Genomic DNA, 15,066 nt, shown 5'->3' on the forward strand with positions numbered 1-15,066 from the left:
ATAATTATATCTATGATTGTTCAGAATACCTTCCAATAACCTTTGCATGACTGATGTTAGGCTCACAGCCTTATGATTTCTCGGCTTATTCTGAGACATTTTCTTAAACAACAGAACAATATTAACTATCTTCCAATCCTCCAGCACCTCACCTGTGGATAAGGAGGTTTGAAATATCTCTGCTAGGCCCCTGTAATTTTTGCACTAGTCTCCCACAAGGTCTGTGGGATCATTTTGTCGTGCCGGACGATTTATTCACTCTAAAGCAGCGAACGTCTCCTCTTCTGTGATCTGTATAGGGTCCAGGACCTCACTGTAGCATTGTCTCACTTATGAATCTGTCTCCCAAGGATTTCCAGCTGAAAAATAAATCCATCTCCCTCAATTCTTGTGACTCCACATATAAGTTATCACTCTGATCTTTCAGAGGACCAATCTTGTCCCTTGCTATACACAAAGTACACTGCAGATGCTGTGGTCAAATCAACAAGTACAAACAAGCTGGATGAACTCAGCCGGTCGGGCAGCATCCATCGGGCAACGGATCCTGCCCGACCTGCTGGGTTCATCCAGCTTGTTTGTCTGTATTGATTTGTCCCTTGCTATGTTTCTGCTCTTAATATATCTGTATAAATGCTTTAGAGTTCCCTGCATCTTTTCTGCGACAGCAAACTCATGTTTTCTTTTCAACCTCCTGATTTCCTTCTTACGTCTTCCCCTGCATTTCTTAAACTCCTCAAGTACCCCATCTGTTCCTGCCTGACTCCCGAAAACCAGGGGCTAAGGTTCAACCTGTTAGCCTTGCCTTTTATTCTGAAAGGAACATATAAATTCTGTAATTCCAGAATTTCACTTTTGAAATTCTCCCACTTACCAATGACACCTTTGCCACAAAATAACCTATCCCGATCCAAACTTGCTAGATCCTTCTGGTACGGTAAAATTGGCCTTTTTCAATTTAGAATCTGAACCTGAGGACCTGACCTATCCTTTTCCATAATTACAGCGAAACTAATGGCATTATGATCACAAGCTCTGAAGTGTTCCCTTATACAAACTTGTGTGAGCTGCCCTGTCTCGTTGCCTAATTGGAGATCTAGTATCACATTCTCTCCAGTGGCAACTTCTGTCTACTCATTAAGGAAACTTAAATGAGCACATTTGAAAAGCTATTCCCAACCAGCCTTTTTACACTATGGAGGTCTATTCAAAAAGTTAAATTCAGAAAGTGCAAAGGAACATCTACACAAGCCTGATGCATTTTGGAACAAGTCATGTGGACTGCTGAAGTTAGAATAGAACTTTTTGGCCACAATGAGTAAAGGTATGTTTGGAGAAAAATGGATGCAGAATATCACGAAAAGAACCCCTCTCCAATTGTTAAGCACGGGGGTGGATAGATCATGATTTGGGCTTGTGTTGCAGTCAGCAGCACAGGGAACATTTACTGGTAGAGGGAAGAATGAATAAAATTAAATACCAGCAAATTGTAGAAGCAAACATCACACTGTCTGTAAAAAAGCCAAAGACGAAAAGAGGATGGTTTCTAAAGTCACCTAAAGACACCACAAAATCCATATTGGACTACCTCAAGAGGCGCAAGCTGAAGGTTTTGCCATGGCATCACAGTCCCCTGATCTATGCTTTTTCCACTGAGGTTAGGGGAGAAAAAAACCAGTGGACATGGGTTTAGGGTGAAGGGGGAAAGTTTAAAGGGAACATTGGGGGCTGGCTTCTTCACAGAGTGGTGGGAGTGTGGAATGAGCTGCCAGATGAAGTGGTAATTGCGGGCTGACTTTTAACATTTAAAAAAAACTTGGACAAGTACATGGATGAGAGGCATATATTGGGATATGGTCCAGGTGCAGGTCAGTGGGACTAGGCAGAAAAATGGTTCGGCACAGCCAAGCAGGGCCAAAAGGCCTGTTTCTGTGTTGTAATGTTCTATGGTTCTAAACATCATCGAGAATCTGTGGATAGACATCAAAAGAGCAGTGCATGCAAGACGGCCCAATAACCTTACAGAACTAGAAGCCAAGGAAGAATCAGCGAAAATCCCCCAAACAAGAATTCAAAGACTCTTAGCTGGCCACAAAAAGCGTTTACAAGCTGTGATACTTGCCAAAGTGGGTGTTACTAAGTACTGCCATTCAAGGTGACCAAACTTCTGTTTCGGGCCCTTTTCCTTTTATTTAGAAACTGTAAAAGATGGAAATAAAATCGTTTTCTTGCTTAAAATAGTAAAGTACATAGCTTTTTTTTGGATATCAGTTCATCATCTACTCGCTTAGCTACTCACGTTAACAGAAATATTGACCAGGGGTGCCCAAAATTTTGCATGCCAGTGTACAAAAAGAGTTGAGACTGAAGGTAGCTAAGCCTTTATATAGAATTGTGGGTCAGGGACTAAGAGACGACACACTCGGGTGTTCATCCTGTGAGACAATGTCAGTGGTAGAAAAGAGCATAACAGACGGTCATTCACTAATGGGGTTATACCACAGATCTTCCAAATGCCAGCAGGAGATAAAGGAACAGAAATGTAGCAGGTAATGAAAGATGTAAAAGCAAAAGAGTAGTTGTAGTGGGTGAATTTATTTTCCCCTATGTTGACTGGGACTCCTTTAGAATCAGAGGCTTAGATTATTGAAGAGCTTGTTGAAAGTATCCTGGGATGTTTCTTGACACAGATGTGGATATTTCTTAAGCGGTTTGAATGGGACACGAGTGCACAAGCGCATGGAAGTTGGTCAGTGAGAAAGAGTTTAAAAGCGTGCAGAATTTAACAGATGACGATTATTTCTTCAGTGGTTTGAATAGGGCACGACTACGCAAGCGCGTGGAGGTCGGCCAGTGGGAAGAGTTTAAAACGAAGACAGATTTACAGAGCGGGCGCAGGGGATGCGACCCGGGCTGAACTGCGGGTGGTTGGTGCATGCGTGAATGTGGTTTGGAACTTGTTGAGGGAAAGAGAGTGGGGAAGGAGCAGGAAATGCTGAGAGGTGGTTGCCTGAGTCTGGTAATGGCAGACCAGGTGAAAGGAGGGGCTGAGGGAAAGAGAGTGGAGAAGGAGCGGGATAGGGATTTGGGATCAGAGGTAGGCAGCTGGGGAGAAATGGATTATTGTGAAGGGAGAAATAAACGGAATGAGGAGATAGTGAGGAGACGGATGAATGAAAACGGAGACAAAGGGAATAAAAGAATAAGAAATGACAGTGGAGGGAGCTCTGTAAGTGAGGAAGATGAACAAGTTCAGAGAGGAGGTGTTGTCATAATTAAGTTTAATGAGAAGGCGTAAGGACACAAGAAGAAAATTAAGCCGTTTGTGCTAACAACAACCCTGGCAAATAAGATAGGAAAAATAGTATTCGCAAAAGTCCTTCATGATGGCAATCTATTGGTAAGATGTGCGAATGAGGAACAACTTGAGAAAGCATTTAAGCTAAAAGAGACAGGAAAATGCAAGATGGAATATACAGGGAGAATGGGAGCACGAAGTGGTGGTTGTAAAGGAGTGATCACGGGTGTACCAATGAGTATAAACATGGAGGAGTGAAAGAGGAATATCAAAGGGGGAAAAGTAGTTAATGTTCTAAGACTGAAAACAACAAAGGAGGGAATGAAAAAGGAAAGTGAATCAATATTGATTGAATTTGAAGAAGAAAGAGTGCCAAGGAAACTGTTCCCGGGTTTCATGAGTTACCCAGAAAGGGTATATGTGCCAAAACCATTGAGGTGCTATGATTGTCAAAGGTTTGGGCACATAGCTAAAATCTGTAAAACTGCAGAGGAGATGTGCTAGATGTGGTAAGTGCAGAATAGGAGTGCAACCAAAATGCTGTAATTGTGGAGGAGCTCATAATGTGGGATATAATGGGTGTGAAGTTATGAGACGGGAGAATAAAATTCAAGAAATAAGAATGAAAAGAAAGATCACTTATGCAGAAGCTGTAAGAATGTCAAGAGAACAGAATAATGCTCCTAATGAACAGGGAGCAAGAGGGATGTGAGAGATGCAACAAAGAACAAATGACAGGATTTATATAGAAAAAAAAGCTCTAGTGACATTCATTGCAGGAGTGATTAATAGTCCGGCTGAAGTAAAGTCAAGAAGTGACAAAATTCAGCTGGTGGTCAAAGCAGCAGTAAACCATTTAAGGTTAGTAGGACTGACATAGGAAGAAGTGAGGGAGAACCTCACTAGTCATTCAAGCCAGGACGTGTCATAGGTTGGTTAATATTCATTATGGTGATTCTTTTGCAATAGAATGCAAGGAGTTTACTGGCTAATGGCCAGGAATTTAAGGACTTTATTAAGGAAATGGTTGTAAAACCGGATGTAGTGTGTATTCAGGAAACTTGGTTGAAACCAGCTTTAGACTTTGTGGTATATGGGTATATAATGATAAGAAAAGATAGAAAACTGGGGGGAGGGGGTTGTGCTATGTTAATCAAACAAGGTATACCATATAGGGTACTGGAAAAAGGAGACGATCAGGAATACATAGTGGTGGAAATATGGGAGAGAGGGGAGGGAGTGGTTATAATTAAACACTACAATCTATGTAAAAGGTTGGATTTGGATACAATTAAGGATACAATACTATTAAGGATATAAGGACAAAACAGACATAAAGTAGTGTGGTGTGCAGATTTCAATGCTCACAGCACAATATGGGGGGATCCGATTACAGATTCAAATGGAAAGGTAATTGAAAATCTGATGGAAGAAAGGGATTTGGTGTGTATGAATGATGGTAGAGGAACAAGGATAAACATAACAACAGGAACTGAGTCGGTATTGGATATTACCTTAATGTCTAATGTCTTGGCTGGCATTAGTAACTGGAGAGTTTGGACTGCTTCAACAGTAGGCAGTGATCATTACCCAATTTTATGATCAGTGGGTTAAATAGTTGAAGTAAGACCAGGTGGTGGAATCCCAAAGTGGGTGTTTGGAAAAGCAGATTGGGGTAAGTTCCACAAGTTAAGTGAAGAAGCATTGACAAAGATTGACATTTCTGGAAATATAGATAAATTAAACAGTCAGGTGACTTCAGCAATTATTATGGCAGCAGAAGGATCTATACCCAGGAGTAAAAATAGGATGAATAGAAATCTGGTGCCATGGTGAAATGAGGAATGTTGTCAGGTTGTTAAAAAACAGAAATAGAGCATTCAGGCTAGTTAAAAGAACCCATAATATGCAGCATTTGATTCAATATAAGAAGGCACAGGCAGTGGTGAAAAGAACTATACGTCAAGCTAAAAAGGCACGTTGGAGGAGTTTTTGCAACAAAATAGGAAGAACAACGCCCTCTGGGAGAGGTATGGGGAATGATTAAGAGGATTGAGGGAGATAGAAGGTATTGGGAATATCCAGTAATGAAATCTGAGGAGAAAACAGCAGTCTCCAGCAGGGATAAGGCTGAGATAATGGCCAAGTCACTTGTAAAGATACATAGTTCAGAAAACTTGTCTGAAGGAGGGAGAGGGAGAAGGGAAAGAACAATGAGTCAATACCAGTGTGTGTTAAACAGGAGGGAAGAAACAGATGATATAATTGATGATCCATTTACTTTGACAGAAATGATGAGAGCAATAAAGAGATCGAGACCAACTTCCCCAGGGAAAGATCTAATATGCTATGTTATGCTAAAAATCTAGGATAAGGAGTACTCTTGAAGTTACTGCATTTTTATAACAGAATGTGGGAGGAGGGAAGATTACCAAGTGCATGGAAAGAAGCAGTAATAATTCCAATAAGGAAACCTGGCAAGGATCCGTCAAAACCAACTAGCTACAGGCCAATAGCACTGACGTCAAATATACGTCAGGTAATGGAAAGGATGATAACAGAAAGGTTATCGTATGATCTTGAGAAGAGAGGATTGCTGGCAAGTTATCAGAGTAGTTTTAGGAAAGGAAGGAATTCCATGGACTCAGTGATAATAGACAATAGGCAATAGCTGCAGACGTAGACCATTCGGTCCTTCGAGCCTGCACCACCATTTTGAGATCATGGCTGATCATCTACTATCAATACCCGGTTCCTGCCCTGTCCCCATATCCCTTGATTCCCCTATCCATAAGATACCTATCTAGCTCCTTCTTGAAAGCATCCAGAGAATTGGCCTCCAATACCTTCTGAGGCAGTGCATTCCAGACCCCCACAACTCTCTGGGAGAAGAAGTTTTTCCTTAACTCTGTCCTAAATGACCAACCCCTTATTTTCAAACCATGCCCTCTGTTACTGGACTCTCCGAGCATCTGGAACGTATTTCCTGCCTCGATTTTGTCCAATCCCTTAATAATCTTATATGTTTCAATCAGATCCCTTCTCAATCTCCTTAATTCCAGCGTGTGCAAGCCCAGTCTCTCTAAACTCTCTGCATAAGACAGTCCAGACATCCCAGGAATTAACCTCGTGAATCTACGCTGCACTTCATCTACGCCAGGATGTCCTTCCTTAACCCTGGAGACCAAAACTGTATACAATACTCCAGGTGTGGTCTCACCAGGGCTCTGCACAAATGTAAGAGGATTTCCTTGTTCTTGTACTCAATTCCCTTTGTAATAAAGGCCAACATTCCATTGGCCTTCTTCACTGCCTGCTGCACTTGCTCAGTCACCTTCAGTGACTGATGAACAAGGACTCCTAGATCTCTTTGTATTTCTCCCTTACCTAACTCTACACCGTTCAGATAATAATCTGCCTTCCTGTTCTTACTCCCAAAGTGGATAACCTCACACTTATTCACAATAAACGTCATCTGCCAATTATCTGCCCACTCACCCAGCCTATCCAAGTCACCCTGAATTCTCCTAACATCCTCATCACATGTTACACTGCCACTCAGCTTAGTATCATCAGCAAATTTGCTGATGTTATTCTCAATGCTTTCATCTAAATCGTTGACGTAAATCGTAAACAGCTGTGATCCCAATACCGAGTCCTGTGGCACCCCACTGGTCACCACCTGCCATTCCGAGAAACACTCATTCACCGCTACCCTTTGCTTTCTATCTGCCAACCAGTTTTCTATCCATGTCAATATCTTCCCCCCAATGCCATGAGCTTTGATTTTACCCACCAATCTCCTATGTGAGACCTTATCAAATGCCTTCTGAAAATCGAGGTACATTACATCCATTAGATCTCCCCTGTCTAACTTCCTGGTTACATCCTCGAAAAACTCCAACAGATTAGTCAAGCATGATTTACCCCTGGTAAATCCATGCTGGCTCGGCCCAATCCTATCACTGCTATCTCGACATGCCACTATTTCATCTTTAATAATGGACTCTAGCATCTTCCCCACCACCGGTGTCATGCTGACAGGTTGATAGTTCTCTGTTTTCTCCCTCCCCCCCTTTCTTAAAAAATGGGATAACATTAGCCATTCTCCAATCGTCAGCAACTCACCCTGAATCTAAGGAACATTGGAAAATGATTACCAATTCATCCGCAATTTCCAGGGCCACCTCCTTTAGTACCCTAGGATGCAGACCATCTGTACCTGGGGATTTGTCAGCCTTCAGTCCCATCAGTTTACTCATCACCGTTTCCTTCCTAATGTCAATCTGTTTCATTTCCTCTGTTACCCTATATAACCATATAACAATCACAGCACGGAAACAGGCTATCTTGGCCCTCCTAGTCCGTGCCGAACCCTTAATCTCACCTAGTCCCACCTACCCGCACTCAGCCCATAACCCTCCACTCCTTTCCTGTCCATATACCTATCCAATTTTACCTTAAATGACACAACTGAACTGGCCTCTACTACTTCTACAGGAAGCTCATTCCACACAGCTATCACTCTTTGAGTAAAGAAATACCCCCTCGTGTTTCCCTTAAACTTCTGCCCCCTAACTCTCAAATCATGTCCTCTAGTTAGAATCTCCCCTACTCTCAATGGAAACAGCCTGTTCACGTCAACTCTATCTATCCCTCTCAAAATTTTAAATACCTCGATCAAATCCCCCCTCAGCCTTCTACGCTCCAATGAATAGAGACCTAACTTGCTCAACCTTTCTCTGTAACTTAATTGCTGAAACCCAGGTAACATCCTAGTAAATCGTCTCTGCACTCTCTCTAATTTATTGATATCTTTCCTATAATTCGGTGACCAGAACTGCACACAATATTCCAAATTTGGCCTTACCAATGCCTTGTACAACTTTAGCATTACATGTCCTTGGCCCATCCATACATCTGGGAGATTGCTTGTGTCTTCCTTAATGAAGACAGATCTAAAGTACTTACTAAATTCTTCTGCCATTTCTCTGTTTCCCATAACAATTTCACCAAATTCATTCTTCAAGGGCCCAAAATTGTTCTTAACTATCTTCTTTCTCTTCACATACCTAAAAAGGTTTTTGCTATCTTCCTTTATATTCCTGGCTAGCTTGTGTTCGTACCACATTTTTTCTCCCCGTATTGCCTTTTTAGTTAAACTCTATTGTTCCTTAAAAACTTCCCAATCATCTGTCCTCCCACTCACCTTAGCTCTGTCATATTTCCTTTTTTTATGCTATGCAATCTCTGACTTCCTTTGTCAACCACTGTGGCCCCTTTCCCCCCTTTGAATCCTTCCTTCTCCGGGGGATGAACTGATTTTACACCTTGTGCATTATTCCCAAGAATACCTGCCATTGCTCTTCCACTATCTTTTCTGCTAGGATATCCGTCCGGTAAACTTTGGCCAGCTCCTCCCTCAGGGCTCCATAGTTTCCCCGTTCAACTGCAACACTGACACCTCCGAGCTGCCCTTATCCTTCTCATATTGCAGATAAAAACATCATATTATGATCTCTACCTCCTAATGGCTCCTTCAAGGTCGCTTATCAAATCCTGTTCATTACATAACACTAAATCCAGAATAGCCTTGTCCCTGGTCGGCTCTAGTACAAGCCGTTCCAAGAACGCATCCCGTTGGCACTCTACAAACTCCCTATCCTGGGGTCCAGCACCAATCTGATTCTCCCAGTTCACCTGCATGCTGAAATCCCCCATAACTACGGCGACATTACCTTTGCCACATGCCAATGTTAACTCCCTATTCAACTTGCACCCAATATCCATGCTACTGTTTGGTGGCCTGCAGACAACACCCATTAGGGTCCTTTTGCCCTTACTGTTCCTCAGTTCTATCCACACAGACTCTACTCCTCCTGATCCTATGTCCCCCTTTGTAAAGGACTGAATCTCATTCCTCACCAACAGGGCCACCCCACCCCCTAGGCCCACATTTCTGTCCCTACGATAGCACGTATACCCTTGTACATTCATTTCCCAGGTCTGATCTCCCTACAGCCATGTCTCCGTTATCCCAGCAACATCATAGATACCCAATCGCACCTGAGCTTCAAGCTCATCCGCCTTATTTCTGACACTTCGAGCATTCAGATATAGAATTTTTAGCCCTCTCTCTGTTTGAATCGCTGCCTATTGTGCTTAACCTAGCTCCCCGAACTCCCATCGGGCTGTACGCCCCTAGAATTTTGTTGTCCTTCCTAAATTTACTTATTCTTTCTGCACGTTTAACTCCATGTTCCGTCAGACCATCCCTCTGTACATATGTTCTCCTTATCACTTGTTCCGCCTCACCTTTCTCTACTACACACTTAATATTCCGGAACCGTGTAGTCCCCACCTGTCCTTTATTCTTCCTCTCACTATCCTCTCTCACATTCTGGATCCCCGCCCCTGCATATTTAGTTTAAACCCCCCCCCCCAAGAAGCACCACCCCCCCCCCCCAAGAAGCACCAGCAAACTTAAGGGTTGAGACTGAAATAAGAAAGGCCCAGGCAAATAAAGAATCAGTAGTTGCAATGTTTTTTGACATTGAAAAAGCCTATGATATGATGTGGCAGGATTATTAATTAAACTGCACAAGGTGGGGGTTGGTGGCAGAGTTTTTAATTGGATTAAAGATTTTTTGTTTGGTAGAAAAATTCAAGTTCGATTTGGATCAGAATTATCAAAACAGTACATAGTGGGAAATGGCACACCACGGGGTAGTGTGATTAGCCCGTTACTTTTCACCATTATGATCAATGATGTCTTCACAAAGGTACCAGTGGATATAGGTAGGTCACTGTTTGTGAATGATGGGGCCTTGTGGAAAAGGGGCAGGAACATGGAGCATATAATCAGTAAACTACAAGGAGCGATTGATGAAGTGGTAGAGTGGGGTTATGATTGGGGGTGTAGATTTTCAGCAGAAAAAACTCAAACTGTATTTTTCACTAGGAAAAGAATTGAGGTAGGGAAGAAGGATGTATGTGATTGATGTAGAAGGGGTTGGATTATTTAAATTTCTGGGAGTTATATTTGATTCACGGTTAACATGGGCAGACCATAATCAGGAAAGTTGAGGAGAAATGTAAAAAAGTAATAAACGTGATGAGATGTTTGACTGGTAGGGAATGGGGAACAAGTTGTTCAGCATTGAAGAGAATGTAAATGGCTTTAGTAAGATCTGTGTTGGATTATGGAAGTGTAGCATATGGATCAGCAGCTAGGTCTCTTATAAGGAAACTGGATGTGATTCAGGCTCAGGTTTTGAGAGTGTGCAGTGGGGCTTTTAAAACATCACCAGTATCAGCCCTGCAGGTAGAAATGGGAGTAATGCCTTTGGAAATAAGAAGCATGCAATTGATGGCAAACTACTGGGCTAATTTGCAGGGACACAATGATTCTCACCCTGCTAAAGGAGTGTTGCAGGAGTCCTGGTAAAATGGGAGGTTTCAGAGGGAAATCTCAGTCGGGTAGGGAAAGATATTACAAAAGAATGTGGAGTGTTTGATCTAAGGATAAGTCCTTCAGTAGTTTATCCGGTTGTAGCTCCATGGAAGCTTGTAGACATAGTTTACATGCCTGACATAGACTGGCATTTGTTAGAGGTAAAAAGGAAAGGAAAATATAAAACTGATTTGGTAAGTGCATTTAACTGTCAAGTGATGGAAAAGTATAGTGATTATACTCAGGTCTATATAGATCTAAGGAACCTGAAACAGGAGTGACAGAGTTTGGGGTGGCTATACCAGCAAAAACAATTGCAATCAGCAGAAGAACATCTGATAAGTTAGCGGTGTATACAGTGGAGATGATGACAGTGTTGGTTGCTTTGCGTTGGGTGGAGAAAACTAGACTAGTCAAAGCGTTGATATGCTCAGATTCATCTTCAGTACTAGCAAGTTTAAGGTCTTCTCACTCAAACAGCCGACAAGATGTACTTGATAAAGTCCTTCAGTCAGTCACAAGAGTTGCAAATCAGGGAGGTCAGGTTAAATTTCTATGGGTTCCTGCTCATGTAGGGGTGAAGGGCAATGAAAGGGTGGATGAGTTGGCAAAGAGGGCATTAAAGAAAGGAAATATAGAAATGCACATTAGTATCAATAAAGCAGAGGTTAAGTGTGTAATCTTGGGAAAAAACAACCAAATGCGGCAAGAAAGATGGGACAGGGAGGGGAAAGGGAGGCATTTATATCAAATACAAAAAAGTATTGCAGGTACTAGGGTAGGTAGTAGATACAGAAGAGAGGAAATTGTGTGGACTAGGTTAAAGCTGGAACACTGTGCACTAAACCAATCATTGAAATTGATAGGGAAACACCAGACAGGACTGTGTGAGGAATGTCAGGAAGAGGAGTCAGTAGAGCATGTAGTTCTGAGTTGCAGGAAGTATGGGATACAGAGAGAGATGATGAGGATTGATCTAAGGGAATTGGGGTTGCAGGAATTCACATTAAAAGGTTTGCTGGGCATCGGTGACAGAACACAGGTTAGGGTACTTTCAGCTTTCTTACGGATTCCAGGGTTTTTTTTATAGGATATGATGGATAAACAGGAATAGGGTACTAGGATGGCCAGAGATGGGAGGATAAAGTGTAGGTTAGGGTATGTGTATGTGTGCGATTGGGTGAAGGGATTTAGAATGTGAGTCTATCGCATGCTCCGGAGCAGAAGGTGGCGGTAATGCACCATTAATCTGAGTGCCAACCGCCATAAAACAGGACGGAGAGAGAAAAAGCGAGAGAGCCGGCGCAGAGTAGAGGGAGACAGAGTAGGAAGGCCATGGCTCAACGGGACGAGGGAGACAATGGGTCAAGGCCAGGTAGGTTATCTGTTTAAAATAAAGACAGGAAGTATGAGCTTCTGCGGTTTTCTGTGCTCGGTGTCAGATGTAGGAGATCCTGGAGATTCCCGGCTTCCTGGACGACCACATCTGCACCAGTTATGTCCAGCTGCAGCTCCCTAGAGACTGAGTTGGGGAACTGGAGCTGCAGCTTGATGAACTTTGTCTTGTCAGGGAGAGTGAGGAGGTGATAGAGATAGATAGATAGGCAGGTAGTCATCCCGGGACCCCAGGAAACAGAGAAGTGGGTAACAGTCATGAAAGGGAAGGGCAATTAGCAGGTGCTAGAAAGAACCCCAGTGGCTGACCCTTTAACAGTAAGTATTCCTGCTTGAGTACTGTTTGCGGGTTAGGGGCGGATGGCCTACCTGGGGAAGCAACAGTGGTTGCGCCTCTTGCACAGAGTCCGGCCCTGTGGCTCAGTAGGTTAGGGGACGGAAGAGGACGGTGACAAAGATAAGAGACTCTATAGTTATGGGGTTAAATAGGCGATTCTGGATTCTGTGGACACAGGACAGAAACGCGGATGGCAGTTTGCCTCCCAGGTGCCAGAGTCCAGAATGTTTCTGATCGCTTCCACGATATCTTGAAGTGGAAAGGAGACAGTCAGAGGTCGTGGTACATATTGGGACCAATGACATAGGTAGGAAAAATGAGAAGGTCCTGAAAACAGACTACAGGGAATTAGGAAAGAAGTTGAGAAGCAGGACCTCAAAGGTAGTGATCTCGTGATTACTGCCTGTTCCACGTGACAGTGAGTTTAGGAATAGAATGAGGTGGAGGATAAATGTGTGGCTGAAGGATTGGAGTAGGGGGAAAGGATTCAAATTTCTGGATCGTTTGGACCTCTTCTGGGGCAGGTGTCACCTGTACGAAAAGGATGGGTTGCACTTGAATCTGAGGGGTACCAATATCCTGCCCAAAAGGCAGTTGTGGAGAGTTTAAAGTAGAATTTCTGCGGGGTGGGAACCAAACTGAAGTGATGGAGGAAAGAGAGGTTGGCTCAGAAATAGAAAGAGCTTGTAGGTATTGCAAAAGGAAGGATAGGCAGGCGATAGAGAACAGACGTGCTCAGACTGATGGTTTGAAATCTGTCTATTTTAATGCGAGGAGCATTATGAATAAAGTGGATGAGCTTAGAGCGTCGATTAACACTTGGAGCTATGATGTTCTGATCATTACAGAGACTTTAGTGGTGCAGGGGAAGGAATGTCTACTTCATGTGCCAGGCTTTAGGTGTTTCAGAAAGGATAGGGAGGGATGCAGAAAGTGTGAGTGTGTGGCACTGTTGATCAGAGATAGTGTCAGGCTGTTCAAAAGGAGGAAGTCATGGAGGAGTTACCTACAGAGCCTCTGGGTGAACGTTAGGAACAGGAAGGTGTCAATAACTCTACTGTGTGTTTTTTATAGACAACCCAAAAAGTAACAGTGACATCGAGGAGTAGATGGGGAAACAGATTCTGGAAAGGATTAATAATAACAGGGTTGTTGTGGTGGGAGATTTTAATTTCCCAAATATTGTTTAACATTCCTAGAGTGAGGGGTTTAGATGGGGTAGAATTTGTTAGGTGTGTTCAGGAAGGTTTCTTGACAGAATATGTGGATAAGCCTACAAGAGGAGAGGCTGTACTTGATTTGGTATTGGGAAATAGACAATAGACAATAACAGTAGGTGCAGGAGTAGGCCATTCGTCCCTTCTAGCCAGCACCGCCATTCACTGTGATCATGGTTGATCATACACAATCAGTACCCCGTTCCTGACTTCTCCCCATATCCCTTGACCCCGCTATCTATAAGAGCTCTATCTAACTCTCTCCTGAATGCATCCAGAGACTTGTCTTCCACTGCCTTCTGGGGCAGAGCAATCCATATATTAACCTGGCCAGGTGTCAGTCCTCTCAGTGGCAGAACATTTTGGAGAAAATGATTGCAATTCTATCTCCTTTACCATAGCATTGGAGAGGGATAGGAACAGACAAGTTAGGGAAAAGTTTAATTGGAGTGAGGGGAAATATGAGGCTACCAGGAAAGAACTTTGAAGCATAAATTGGAATCAGATGTTCTCAGGGAAACATACAGAAGAAATGTGGCAAATGTTCAGAGGATATTTGCGTGGGGTTCTTAGTAGGTCCGTTCCAATGAGACATGCAAAGGATGGTTGGTTACAAAATCTGTGGTGTACAAAGGCTGTTGTAAGTCTAGTCAAGAAGAAAAGAAGAGCTTACAAAAGGTTCAAAACACTGGGTAATAATAAGAATCTAGTAGTTTATAAGGCGAGCAGGAATGAATTTAAGAATAAAATTAGGAGAGCCAGAAGGTGCCATACAAAGGCCTTGGAGGACAGGATTATGAAAAACCCCAAGGCCTTCAACAAGTACGTGAAGTGCAAGAGGCTACGTCGTGAGACAATAGGACCAACCAAGTGTGACTGTGGAGAAGTGTGTATAGAACTGGAGGAGATGGCAGAGGTACTTAATGAATACTTTAATTCAATATTCACTACGGAGAAGGATCTTAGTGATTGTAAGGATGACTTGAAATCGACTGAAAAACTTGAGCATTAAGGAAAAGAATGTGCTGGAGCTTTTGAGGAGCACCAAGTTGGATAGGTCACCGGGACCTGACGGGATCTATCCCAGGCTATTGTGGGAAGCGGGGGAAGAAATTGATGAGCCTCTGGTGATGAGCTTTGCATCTTCAATGAGGAATGGAGAGATTCCAGAGGACTGGAAGGTTGCGGATGTTGTTCACTTATTCAAGAAAGGGAGTTCGTATAGTCCAGGAAATTATAAGCCAGTGAGTCTTACTTCAGTGGTTGGTAAGTAGATGGAGAAGATCTTGAAAGGCAGGATTTATGAACATTTGGAGAGGCATAATAGGATTAAGAATTGTCAGCAGGACTTTGTCAAAGGCAGGTC

This window comes from Hypanus sabinus, chromosome 1, assembly GCF_030144855.1.
Source record: "Hypanus sabinus isolate sHypSab1 chromosome 1, sHypSab1.hap1, whole genome shotgun sequence".
NCBI lineage: Eukaryota > Metazoa > Chordata > Chondrichthyes > Myliobatiformes > Dasyatidae > Hypanus > Hypanus sabinus.